Below are 11,790 nucleotides of genomic sequence, written 5' to 3'. Positions count from 1 at the left end.
ATCAAAACAAATACAATTAACAGATGTTGGCAAAAATGTAGAGAAAAGGGAACCCTCTTACATTGTCAATGGGAATGTAAATGGGCAAAACCACTGTGGAAAACAGTGTGGAGGTTTCTTAAAAAGATAAAACTGGAATCACAATATGACCCATCTGTTTCCCTCCTGAAATAAAACAAAAACACTAATTTGAAAAGATATGTGTACCCCAATGTTCAAAGCAGCATTATCTACAATTGTCAAGATGTAGAAGCAAACTAAGCATTCATCAACAGATGAATGGATAAAGAAGACAATGGAATATTACTGAGCAATGAAGAGAACAAAATTTTGCCATTTAAGACAACATGGATGGACTTGGAGGTTATTATGCTCCATGAAATAAACCAGGCAGAGAAAGACCAATACTGTATGATTGTACTTACACATGGAATCTAAAAAATACAACAAGCTAGTCTATATGACATGAAAGAAACAGACTCACAGATGAAGAGAGAGAACACTAGTGGTTACCAGTGAGATGAGGAAAGAGGAGAGGAGAAATACAGGGGTAGAGGATTAAGAGGTACAAATTATTATGTATAAAATAAGTTCGAGGAAACATTGTGAAACATGGAGACTATTGTCAATATTTTATAGTAACTATAAATGGAAAGTGAAAGTCACTCAGTCGTGTCTTGACTCTTTGTGACCCCGTGGACTATACAGTCCATGGAATTCTCCAGGCCAGAATACTGGAGTGGGTAGCCTTTCCTTTCTCCAGGGGATCTTCCCAACCCAGGGTTCGAACCCAGGTCTCCCACATTGCAGGCAGATTCTTTACCAGCTGAGCCACAAGGGAAACCCAACAATACTGGAGTGGGTAGCCTATCCCTTCTCTAGGGATTCTCCCCAACCCCAGGATCAAACCCAGGTCTCCATCATTGCAGGCAGATTTTTTTAGCAACTGAGCTATCAGGGAAGCCCTACTATAAATGGAGTATAACCTTTAAATTTGTGAACCACTTTATTGTACACCTGTAACTTATGTGGTGTTATACATTAACTCTATACTTCAATTATAAAAAAATGGGCCTAGGAGTAGAAAAAATATTTATTTTTATAAATCACCAAAGCATTTCAAAGATAGTGTTCTCAGAAGACAGTGACTCAGAAGACAGTGATCTAAAAATACATCTCTACATTTCCTGTCCTTTAGAAAGCATAGTATTTCTCAATGGAAATCTAATGCAGTCTTACTAATATTGCATTTGGCAGGTCCTTGCACCAAGACCTTGCAGATCTAGAAGGTATTTAGTGGGGTTGGTAAGTCTGATGATCTTAGATAAGGACAGAACTGCAACTTAGGTTCAATAGAAAATTATTCATTATCTTTTGTAACAGAGAAAAACCATTTGGCTTTAATTAACATCCAAATTAAGTACATCAGTGATAGATAGGTCTTTTAAATGGCAAAAAGTAACATGAAATTTTTTACAGTTTATTTTGATAGGCTCAAGATTGAGTCTGTATGTCTTAGGAAGATAACCCAAAGGCCCAGTACAACATGAAGGGAGCAGAGCTGCCTATGCTAGTTTGAAAAAGCAATGTTAATACCATGGCATTTTAAATATTTATGGGAAAACTGATTTAAAAAAAGATAGAGATTTTATGTAACATAAATGGTATACTTTTATAAAGGATATATAACAATCAGTAGACTGAAGGGCTCAAACAATGTAATAGCTAAATATACAAAGCAAAAGTTCTTTAGAAGTGTAAGAATTTTATTAAAATGCAGCTATAATGGAAGATGTCAATAGATCTCTAGTAGGAGAAAATCAGTGTTACATTCAATTATCTACATTTGATAGTGATATAGAGACCCCGAGATTCAACTACAGAATGTTTTCCCATTAACCATTTATAAAACTTAATTATGAACTTAGGCACAAAGAATGTGCTAAAAAATTTTTTTCAGAGAAAGTATAGGTCTATAGGAGAAATAAATCTGATAGTAATCCAATATAATTGGAATAAAAAAGATAAAGTTTTTACTTAAAAATTAAGATATATAAAGGCTTCCCTTGTGGTTCAGCTGGTAAAGAATGCACCTGCAATGTGGGAGACCTGGGTTTGAACCCTGGGTGGGGAAGATCCCCTGGAGAAGGGAAAGGCTACCCATTCCAGTGTTCTGACCTGGAGAATCCCATGGACTATACAGTCCATGGTGTTGCAAAGAGTCAGACATGACTAAGCAAATTTCACTTTCACTTTTTAAGATATATAAGCTTAACTGACCTTTAGAATTGAGGAAATCAAAGCTGATACTCAAACTTCAAACTATCTTGAAGGCAATCAAAAAGATGCTTCAGACCAAAACCTATGGGCCACAAAAATATCTGACTTATATGAAGTTTTTTTATATATCATATATAATGATATATTTTATATATTATAAATCATACATAATTATAATGATATCTATATAATATATTTATAATTATCTGTATAATTATATCTATATTATATAGACATTATAATTATATATGTGATTTTATATTATATATAATCATACATAATAATATAAAATAATACAATATATCAGTATGCAAACATAAATCATTATATATTATATATAGATATACAAATATATAATTTAATACTCATTTTAAGAAATCAGAGAAGAGCAAAATAAATCCAAAATTTTAAGAGAAATCAGAACCTGAAGTTAAGCAAGGACCCAAAAAATTGAAAGAATAAATAAATCTGAAAGCTGTTTATTTGAAAAGACCAATAAAATAGATAAATTTCTTGTAAACCTGATACTGGAAAAAAAAAAAGAGAGAGAGAGAAAGAATTAAAATATGTCAAACTAGCAATGAGAAAACAGTAGTATTTAAAAGAACTACACATACAAACCTAAAACAATATAAAAAATGTCCTGGCAGGCCTTCCTAGGAAAAATATAAATTACTCAAATTGACCCAAGAAATTGTGGGAAAGTTGAGTAGGCCAATTAACATACAGTGGGGTTGAGGGGCTTCCCTGGGGGCTCAGAGGTCGACAACCCTCCTGCCAATGCAGGAAACCCAGGGTTCAATCCCCGGTCCAGGAAAATCCTCTAATGCCGAAGGGCCACTGAGTCTGCGCACCACGACTACTGAAGGCCCAGCACCCTAGAGCCCGTACTCCGCAACAAGAGGACAAGAGAAGCCGCCGAATTGAGGAGCCCACGCATGGCGACAGAGAGTGACCCCCTGTCTCCTCACCTGGAGAAAGCCTGAGCGCAGCAAGGAAGAGCCAGCGCAGACAAAAGAGGAAAAGAAAAGGAGCTGAGTCCTATTTAACACATAAAGGAAACACGAATTCATTCCCTTAAAACCCTGGTCAGCTCCCCACGGCTCGCAGGCCAGAGGCACGGAGCTGGGGTCTGGTGGGATCAGAGACAGCAAACACTCCTACATTCCCATCTTTATTTGGTGGCACCAAAGCAGCAGTGAAGCTTGAAGCCAGGCCCCCAGGAGGAGCAGCCAGAAAGCCTGCCCGACCACTTTTGGAAAAATACAGCTAGCTGGTGGAGCAGAGTGGTTAAGACAGTAGGTGCAGTAGTTGGGCCTGGGATTGGCTCCTGGTGTTCCCACAACCGCTCAAAGCCTCCATTTCTCATCCATAAAATGGGACTAATAGAGGTGCCCACTTCAGGGGTTACTGTGTTGATGAGATGAGCAGTAAACACATGCAAAGATTTACCACCATGCCAGGCACATGACACGTTCAGAAAGTGTTAACGATTATTTTGTAGAAAACTACAAAAATAAATTCACAAATAAAAGAGAGCAAGAAGTAACAAGAGAACAGCTGCCGTCAGGAGCAAGAACTTCTGGACTCCCCTGGTGGTCCAGTGGATAAGAATCCACCTGCCAAAGCAGGGGACACAGGTTCGGTCCCTGGTCCGAGAAGATGCCCCATGCCACCGGGCAACTAAACCTATGCACCACAACTGCTGAAGCCCACTCACCCTAGAGCCCATGCTCCGCAACAAGAGAAGCCACTGCATTGAGAAGCCCACACCAGCAACAAGACAGTAGCCCCAGCTCTCTGCAACTAGAGAAAGCCCGCTCGCAGCAATGAAGATCCAGGACAGCCAAAAATAAATAAAAATTTAAAAGAACAAGGACTTCTAACTCCTGCTCACCTTGTGCCGGGAATTCTCCAAGAATTTTCTCCCATTCCCTGGGGGCATAGCTATACCATATCTTCTTCTCTTGTCTCTGTTCCGCTTCCTGCTTGAGTCCTTAACACATTCCTCTGAGATCTACTTTGAGCTCCATCCCACCTCACTTTCTACATGTTATTTTACTACACTTTTTTCTGTGAAAAAGGTAAAAGACGGGTAAGATGAGCCATTTCCTCAACTCCTTCCTCTCCAATATGTATGTTCTTCACCTGGACTTGCCTCCCATTTTTCTCACCTGTTACAGAAGGAAGCATTCATTCATTCAACAGACATTTCATTGAGCTCCTACTGTGTGCCGGGAGCAAAGGACACTGTGCGGATGGAGCAGAAGGGGTCTCTGCCCCGGCGAAGCTTGTGCGCCCGTGGAGAGAGGCGGACAATGGATAAACAAGAGAACATCAGGTGGTAATAAATGCAATGAGACATGGATATGTGGGTATTGGAATGGACACTGGCTGCTTTGGGTTGGATGGTCATGGAAGGCCTTGATGAATTTAAAGTGAGATCTGGGTGCTACAAAGGAGCCAGCCAAGAAAGGGTCTGAGCACGGAGAACTGCGGGAAGATGGACTTGCTGGAGCAAAGATCCAGGTGAGCACAGCCTGGGCGGGGGTGAAATAATGCAAGAAACACACAGTCATCCCTTGGATTTGTGAAAGATTGATTTCAGGACCTCCATGGATACCAAAATCCTCAGATGCTCAAGTCCTTTACATAAAATGGTACATACAGAGTGAAGTAAGTCAGACAGAGAAAAACAAATACTGTAACAACGCATATATGTGGAATCTAGAAAAATGGCAAAGATGAACTTATTTGCAAAGCAGAAATAGAGACACAGACATAAAGAACAAATGTATAGACACCAAGAGAGGAAGGGGGTGGAAAGGGAATAATGGATTCGGAGACTGGGATTGACATATATACGCCAGAATGTATAACGTGGATAACTAATGAGAACCGACTGTATAGCACAGGGAACTCTCCTCAGGGCTCTCTGGTGACCTAATTGGGAAGGAAATCCAAAACAAGAGGGCATCTATGTATATGTAGAGCTGATCCCCTTTGCTGCACAGTAGAAACTCACAGCAGTGTAAAGAAACTCTACTCCAATTAAAAATAATAAACAAAATAAAATGTTCAGTGCAGTTCAGTCACTCAGTTGTGTCCAACTCTTTGCAGCCCCATGGACTGCAGCATGCCAGGCCTCCCTATCCATCACAACTCCCGGACTTTACTCAAACTCATGTCCATTGAGTCGGTGATGCCATTCAACCATCTCATCCTCTTTCACCCCCTTCTCCTCCTGCCCTCAATCTTTCCCAGCATCAGGGTCTTTTCCAAGGAGTCAGTTCTTCACATCAGGTGGACTAAGTATTGGAGTTTCAGCTTCAACATCAGCCCTTCCAATGAATATTCAGGACTGATCTCCTTTAGGATGGACTGGTTGGATCTCCTTGCAGTCCAAGGGACTCTCAAGAGTCTTCTCCCACACCACAGTTCAAAAGCATCAATTCTTCAGCACTCAGCTTTCTTTATATAAGTCCAACTCTCACATCCATACATGACTACTGGAAAAACCATAGCTTTGACTAGATGGACCTTTGTTGGCAAAGTAATGTTTCTGCTTTTTAATATGCTGTCTAGGTTTGTCATAATTTTTCTTCCAAGGAGTAAGCGTTTTTTAATTTCATGGCTGCAGTCACCATCTGCAATGATTTTGGAGCCCAAAAAAATAAAGTCTGACACTGTTTCCACTGTTTCCCCATCTATTTGCCATGAAATGATGGGACCAGATAGCTTTCTGAATGTTGAGCTTTAAGCCAACTTTTTCACTTTCCTCTTTCACTTTCATCAAGAGGCTCTTTAGTTCTTCTTTGTTTTCTGCCATAAGGGTGGTGTCATCTGCATACCTGAGGTTGTTGATATTTCTCCCAGCAATCTTGATTCCAGCTTGTGCTTCATCCAGCCCAGTGTTTCTCATGATGTACTCTGCATATATGTTAAATAAGCAGGGTGACAATATACAGCCTTGACGTACTCCTTTCCCTATTTGGAACCAGTCTGTTGTTCCATGTCCAGTTCTAACTGTTGCTTCTTGACCTGCATACAGATTTCTCAAGAGGCAGGTCAGGCAGTCTGGTATTCCCATCTCTTGAAGAATTTTCCACAGTTTGTGGTGATCCACACAGTCAAATGCTTTGGCATAGAGTCAATAAAGCAGAAATAGATGTTTTTCTGGAACTCTCTTGCTTTTTCGATAATCCAACGGATGTTGACAATTTGATCTCTGGTTCCTCTGCCTTTTCTAAAACAAATTTTCACATCTGGAAGTACACATCCTCCTGTATATTTTAAATCATCTCTAGGTTACCTAATACAATGCAAATAGTTGTCAGTGCAGGGAAAATTCAAGTTTTACTTTTTGGAGATTTCTGGAAACTTTTGAAAAGCATTTTGGGTATGCAGTTGGTTGAATCCATGGATACAGAACCTGTGGACGTGAAGGGCTGAGTGTAAAAGACAATAGAGAGAATAGGGGGAAGTATAGCTAGAGAGACAGATAGGAGTCAGTTCACGAGGTCCAGGAAAAGAGCCTAGATTTTATTCCAGGTGCAAAGCAAGGCCAAGTGCAAAGCAAGGCCATTTTTTTCCTCCCTGCAATACTAACTGCCCCCCCCCCCAACACACACACCCTTCAATGCACTTGTTCTATAGCCTCTGGTCTAAGTTTACCTTCAATATCTTCCATTTGTTCCCTCTCTCACATGCCCTTTCCTTCAACTTGACACATGCTTTAAAATCTCCCATTAACTAGAACAAATAAACTTCCCTGGGTTCTGTTCCTCACTCCAACCAGTCTCATTTATATCCATTTTCACTACACCTCTGTAAAACTTCCTAAAGATGTCAAACACACATAATACTTATGATGCCAGGCTCTGTTCTCACAGCCTTATCTTTATTAACTATTTTAACCCTCACAACAACTTTATCAATGGTTATCTGGTGATGCCCATTTTACAGATGAAGAAACCTGAGGTGGGGGTAGTTAATAACTTACCCAAGTTCAGCCCACTAACAAGTGGCAATCCCAAGATTCCCACTCAAACGTTTGGTTTGAGTGGGAGTCTTCCAGCGTCTTCCCCTCTTAATCTGAACCCGGTGCCCCTGGGGCTTGCTCCTTGAAGCAAATTTTTGTCTCCTCGGGTCCCTCAAGCAATTTTTTTCAAGGCTGTCACTGTCCCTTCTTCCTCTACCTTCCTAAATTTCTGTCAACTTCATAGTGTTGAATACCTTCTCTGTGGTGGGACTCATTCCTCCTCTGTCTCCTCTCCCCTGCTCTCTCCTCCTGGGAACACTAAGCCCATCTCCAGAAATTAGCACCACACCCAGATCTCAGGACAGCAGCTTCTCCACTAATGCAACCCCTCCAGGCTTCCCACCTCCCATACAACTTCCCCACCAATGCTGCGAATGTCTCTGGAGTGCATCTGGTACCAGCACCCTGCTCAGAGATCTGTTCTGACTCCTATAGAACTGAGGGGTCTTGGAGCAGGTCAAGGAGGATACTGCAGTGGGCCTGGCCGGCTCAGTGGAGACTGGATGAGGGGACAAGTGGTCCAGGAGCTGTGGGCTCTTTTGTCATACTCATCTACTGGGAACATGATCGCTGCTTCCACAGGATGGGGGGGAGCACGTAGTTTTCACCACAGAAGTAGTTGACACTCTTTAATAGTCAACCAAAGATGCTCTTAAAGTACGATGGTGGCCAGAAGATGCACCTGCCTTTCCCTCCAGGCCAGTTGGGCAACTTCTTTTCTTCATTTCTAACAGGTAAAAAAAAAAGAGGACCAGGATTTGGGATCCCCTGGGAAAGGGACTTTATTTTTTATAGTATCTCCAAATCTCAGGCTTAATTTTTTTTCAGTGCAGTTTTTCTTCCCCATTGCAGCTTTAAATCAATTCCAGAATGCCAGTTACTTATGGCGGACCCCTTTCAACAATTTTCTGTGAAGAGCCCAAAGAAAGACACTGAAATTAGCCAATTTCTTCTGATGACTATAGTTGTACTAATGGAATTTTTTCAATAATTTCTTAGTTTTTCAATGCAATTCTTTAGACCCTGACAAAGTAAAATGTAATTTTTAAGTGATACAAGGAAATACAGCAGGAAATAACTGTCCAAGAGATTTAGGGGAATTGAAATAAAATAACCTAAATGATTTGAGAACTAAAATGGGGCAAAATTCTTGTCTCTGTCCCTTTGGAGTAATCATTTGAGATAATATCTCTACAACCCTAAAAGAAGATACGGGTAAGAATGAAATCATTTCTTAATATGCCATTCTGTTTTAGAAAATGTGATAAAACATTTTATGTTAGCTGTGTGAGATGATTTAGAAATCATTTATTCTTGAAGTATTTGAAACCTTTTAAGTCTTGGCATGGGAAAAGGGAGGGTAGATCTGTTTTTTAAAAGGAGAAGAAAGAGAAGGCTGGAGGAAAGGATGGAAAGAATAGTGCTGGCCTAGCACAGTTACTGTGAGGCTGCTCATCCCTCTCTCTGGGATCAGCAAGCTGTCACCCCTTCCCCAGCCCCTTCACCTTCAGCTAGGGCATCAAGGGACTTGTTCCATATCTGCCAAAATCAGAGTTCAGCCTGAAAGTAAAATATCAGTGTTTACTCTCAGTAAGCTCCAAGTGGCCCAAGAAAGAAAAGGGGAGAAGAAAGGGCAGCGATGAGCAGGCTCATATGCAGAAGACAGAGGAGGCCACACAGACAGCAGCCAAAAGCCGCCCCCACCCCCCCTCCACCAGACCACGGAAGGCTGCGGGCTTTCGCTGGTCCAGTGGCATCCAAGTTCCGAGTTCACAATCCTTTTCCTGCATTGTCTCTTTAAAACAAAAATCTCTCCGAGGCCAGATTTAATGATGAAATTAACAATGATTTATGTGTCATGACAGACGCTTCTAAAAAACAAACCACTTTAAAAAAATCAGTGGACTGGATGGAGCTTGGGTTCAAGTCCAATTCCCTGTTACCCTGCTATTTCTCTGACCCAACCCACCTCATTTTCTTGTTTAATAGAGGAGGCTCCCAGCCAGGAAAATAAGAGCATAAAAGCGACCGCGCAGGACACAGCTGCAAGCAAGGGAGAATATTAATTCTGCTCATTCTGAACTACACCCCCTCCCACAAAGAGGATTTTGGATGTTCGTGAAGCTCGCTCTGATTTTTATCACTGGTATTTCTGTTCATAATAATAATAGTAATACAAGAAAAACATATTTTGAGGACTACAAGTTTTTGGCAGTTAGATTTGGCATGGCTTCTACCTAATCTATAATCGAAAGCAATAACTTGGAAAATACTTGTGTTTGGCTGCTCAGTCATGTCCGACTCTTTGCGACCCCATGGACTGGAGCCCGACAAGCTCCTCTACTGCTTTGTAAACCCAAACTCATCGTTACGATAAAAGGATTCTGAGTGTTGTCGTTGTTTCTCCTAAGACCATCTTCAAGGCAACTCTGCCTTCCTTTCCTATTTCCTTCTAAGTTTAGCAGTGAGAGAGTTTTGTTGAGGGAAAGAAAGGGTTCAAAGGCAGAAAAAAAAGACATCATATTTCTCTCAACTGACTTTAAGCAACCACACTGATCAGTTTCACACATGGAAAAAATAGAAAATAAAACTTTACAGACGGGCAAGGGAGATTTAGACTGTTTTTCAAACTTTAAGAAAATGGTGCAGCTCGGGTTGAAAAAAATAATTTCACTGTATTTGTCAGGCAGGTGCTGTGTGTATGGACTTGTTTGGGTGCTCCATCACTGACCTTTATCAGATGGGCTGAAGAGCTGGGTGTTTGGCAGGTCACACCGGCAAAGATAAATCTGTGCCTGGTATTTTTCTGCCTAAAGAAAAACTACCTTCTCGTGTTATCTGAAACATTATCTTTATCATACCTGATACATTTTTAATACTTATTTCTTTAGTAATCCTTTTTTAAATATGTTATTGGGTTTAATAGTAGGTCATTTTGAAACTAAGTCAATACCAGTATTAAGTTCTCTAAATTAATTTACTTGAACATACGGTAATGGCGTCCTGGTTTAATGTGCTCTCAGAGAAGTCTGACCTTCTCCCAGTAATCCGTAAAAGCAGTGTTCACTTCCATCTGGTGGTAACAGGAGTTTTCAGCGTGTCCTACAATCTAAGTATGGTTTTCTCTGTGGGATCTATATCTCAACACTTCTTTTTCTTTTGAAGTATGGTTGATTTACAATGTTGTATTAGTTTCTGGCATACAGCATAGTGATTCAGTTATACATATATTCAGGTTCTTTTTAATATTCTTTTCCATTATGGCTTATTGCAGGATATATTGCCTCACTGCTAAATCATCAGTTCAATCTTTTCTTCTTTTTACTTCAAATCATGGTAACCTTTATCCACGTACCAAGAGTGTGATGCAACTGGCATGACATCAGAGGCAACCAGAGGGAAGCGAAGGTGGTTTAGTCACTCAGTCGTGTCCAACTCTTGTGACCCCATGGACTGTAGCCTGCCCATGGGATTCTCCAGGCAAGAGTACTGGAGTGGGTTGCCATTTCCTTCTCCAGGGGATCTTCCCAGCCCAGGACTCGAACCCAGGTCTCCTGCCTTGCAGGCAGATTCTTTACCAACTGGGCTATTAGGGAAGCCCTGGAAGATGCTAAAATACACCCAGGATCCTTCCTGGAGTGGACATCTTTGACGAACAGGGTCTGAGGCAGTGAGTCAAAACCACCACCTCAGAGAGAACCCCACCAAGTAATAGGGTTTCGGTGAAAACCTACACGCTCTGAGTTCCCTTTGGAGTTCACTTCCTTCACTTTTATGTTGCTGATTCTTTCACAGTCTTGTTTTTTCACTGTCTGGAAGAATGGGTGCTTTGTTTTAGACCACAGCCATGAAACACATAGTCAGAGCTTCCCTTGTGTATTGTTCTCCTATGGCCTCTAATCATCACCTGTGTAAGCCTTTTTCTCCAAAAAGACTGTTGTCTCCCCAAATATCAGACTGTACGTTTCTGAGCCACTGTAGCACCCCTCTCAGTCCTGGGGACATGGTGAAAGCTCTCCCAGGAAATGGATGGGATGGAACAAAGAAGGGACGCAAACCTAATTCTCAGGTCAGTGATTCATAACCCAAAGAAACCAATGCGTTTCCGTCATTACAGTAACCACAATTTGAGGTAGTTAGGCACCAATTGAAGGCACTAATCCTTCAGTTACTATGGGCAATCAATCTGGAAAAAAAAAAATAACAATCGAAACCAACGACACCAATCCACTGGCGAGTACTAACCCTGAGTCTATACTCCTCAGTTCTTACTAAATGTATTGAGGAAAGTGCTGACATTTAGACTGAGGTCCAGAAATCTCACTTAGTCACAGCGGAAGAAAAGGTCTCAAAATAAAAGTGTTGAGTAGAATATTATAAATGAGATTTTGAAGTACCCAACCCACTGGGAGATCTACAGGCCCAAGTTAATTTCTAAACCAACGCCTTCCTGCAATAGAGACACAATC

Source organism: Dama dama, chromosome 26, assembly GCF_033118175.1.
Source record: "Dama dama isolate Ldn47 chromosome 26, ASM3311817v1, whole genome shotgun sequence".
Classification (NCBI taxonomy): Eukaryota; Metazoa; Chordata; class Mammalia; order Artiodactyla; family Cervidae; genus Dama; species Dama dama.
The sequence above is the reverse complement of the archived record's forward strand: the minus strand, read 5'-3'. Positions refer to the sequence as shown.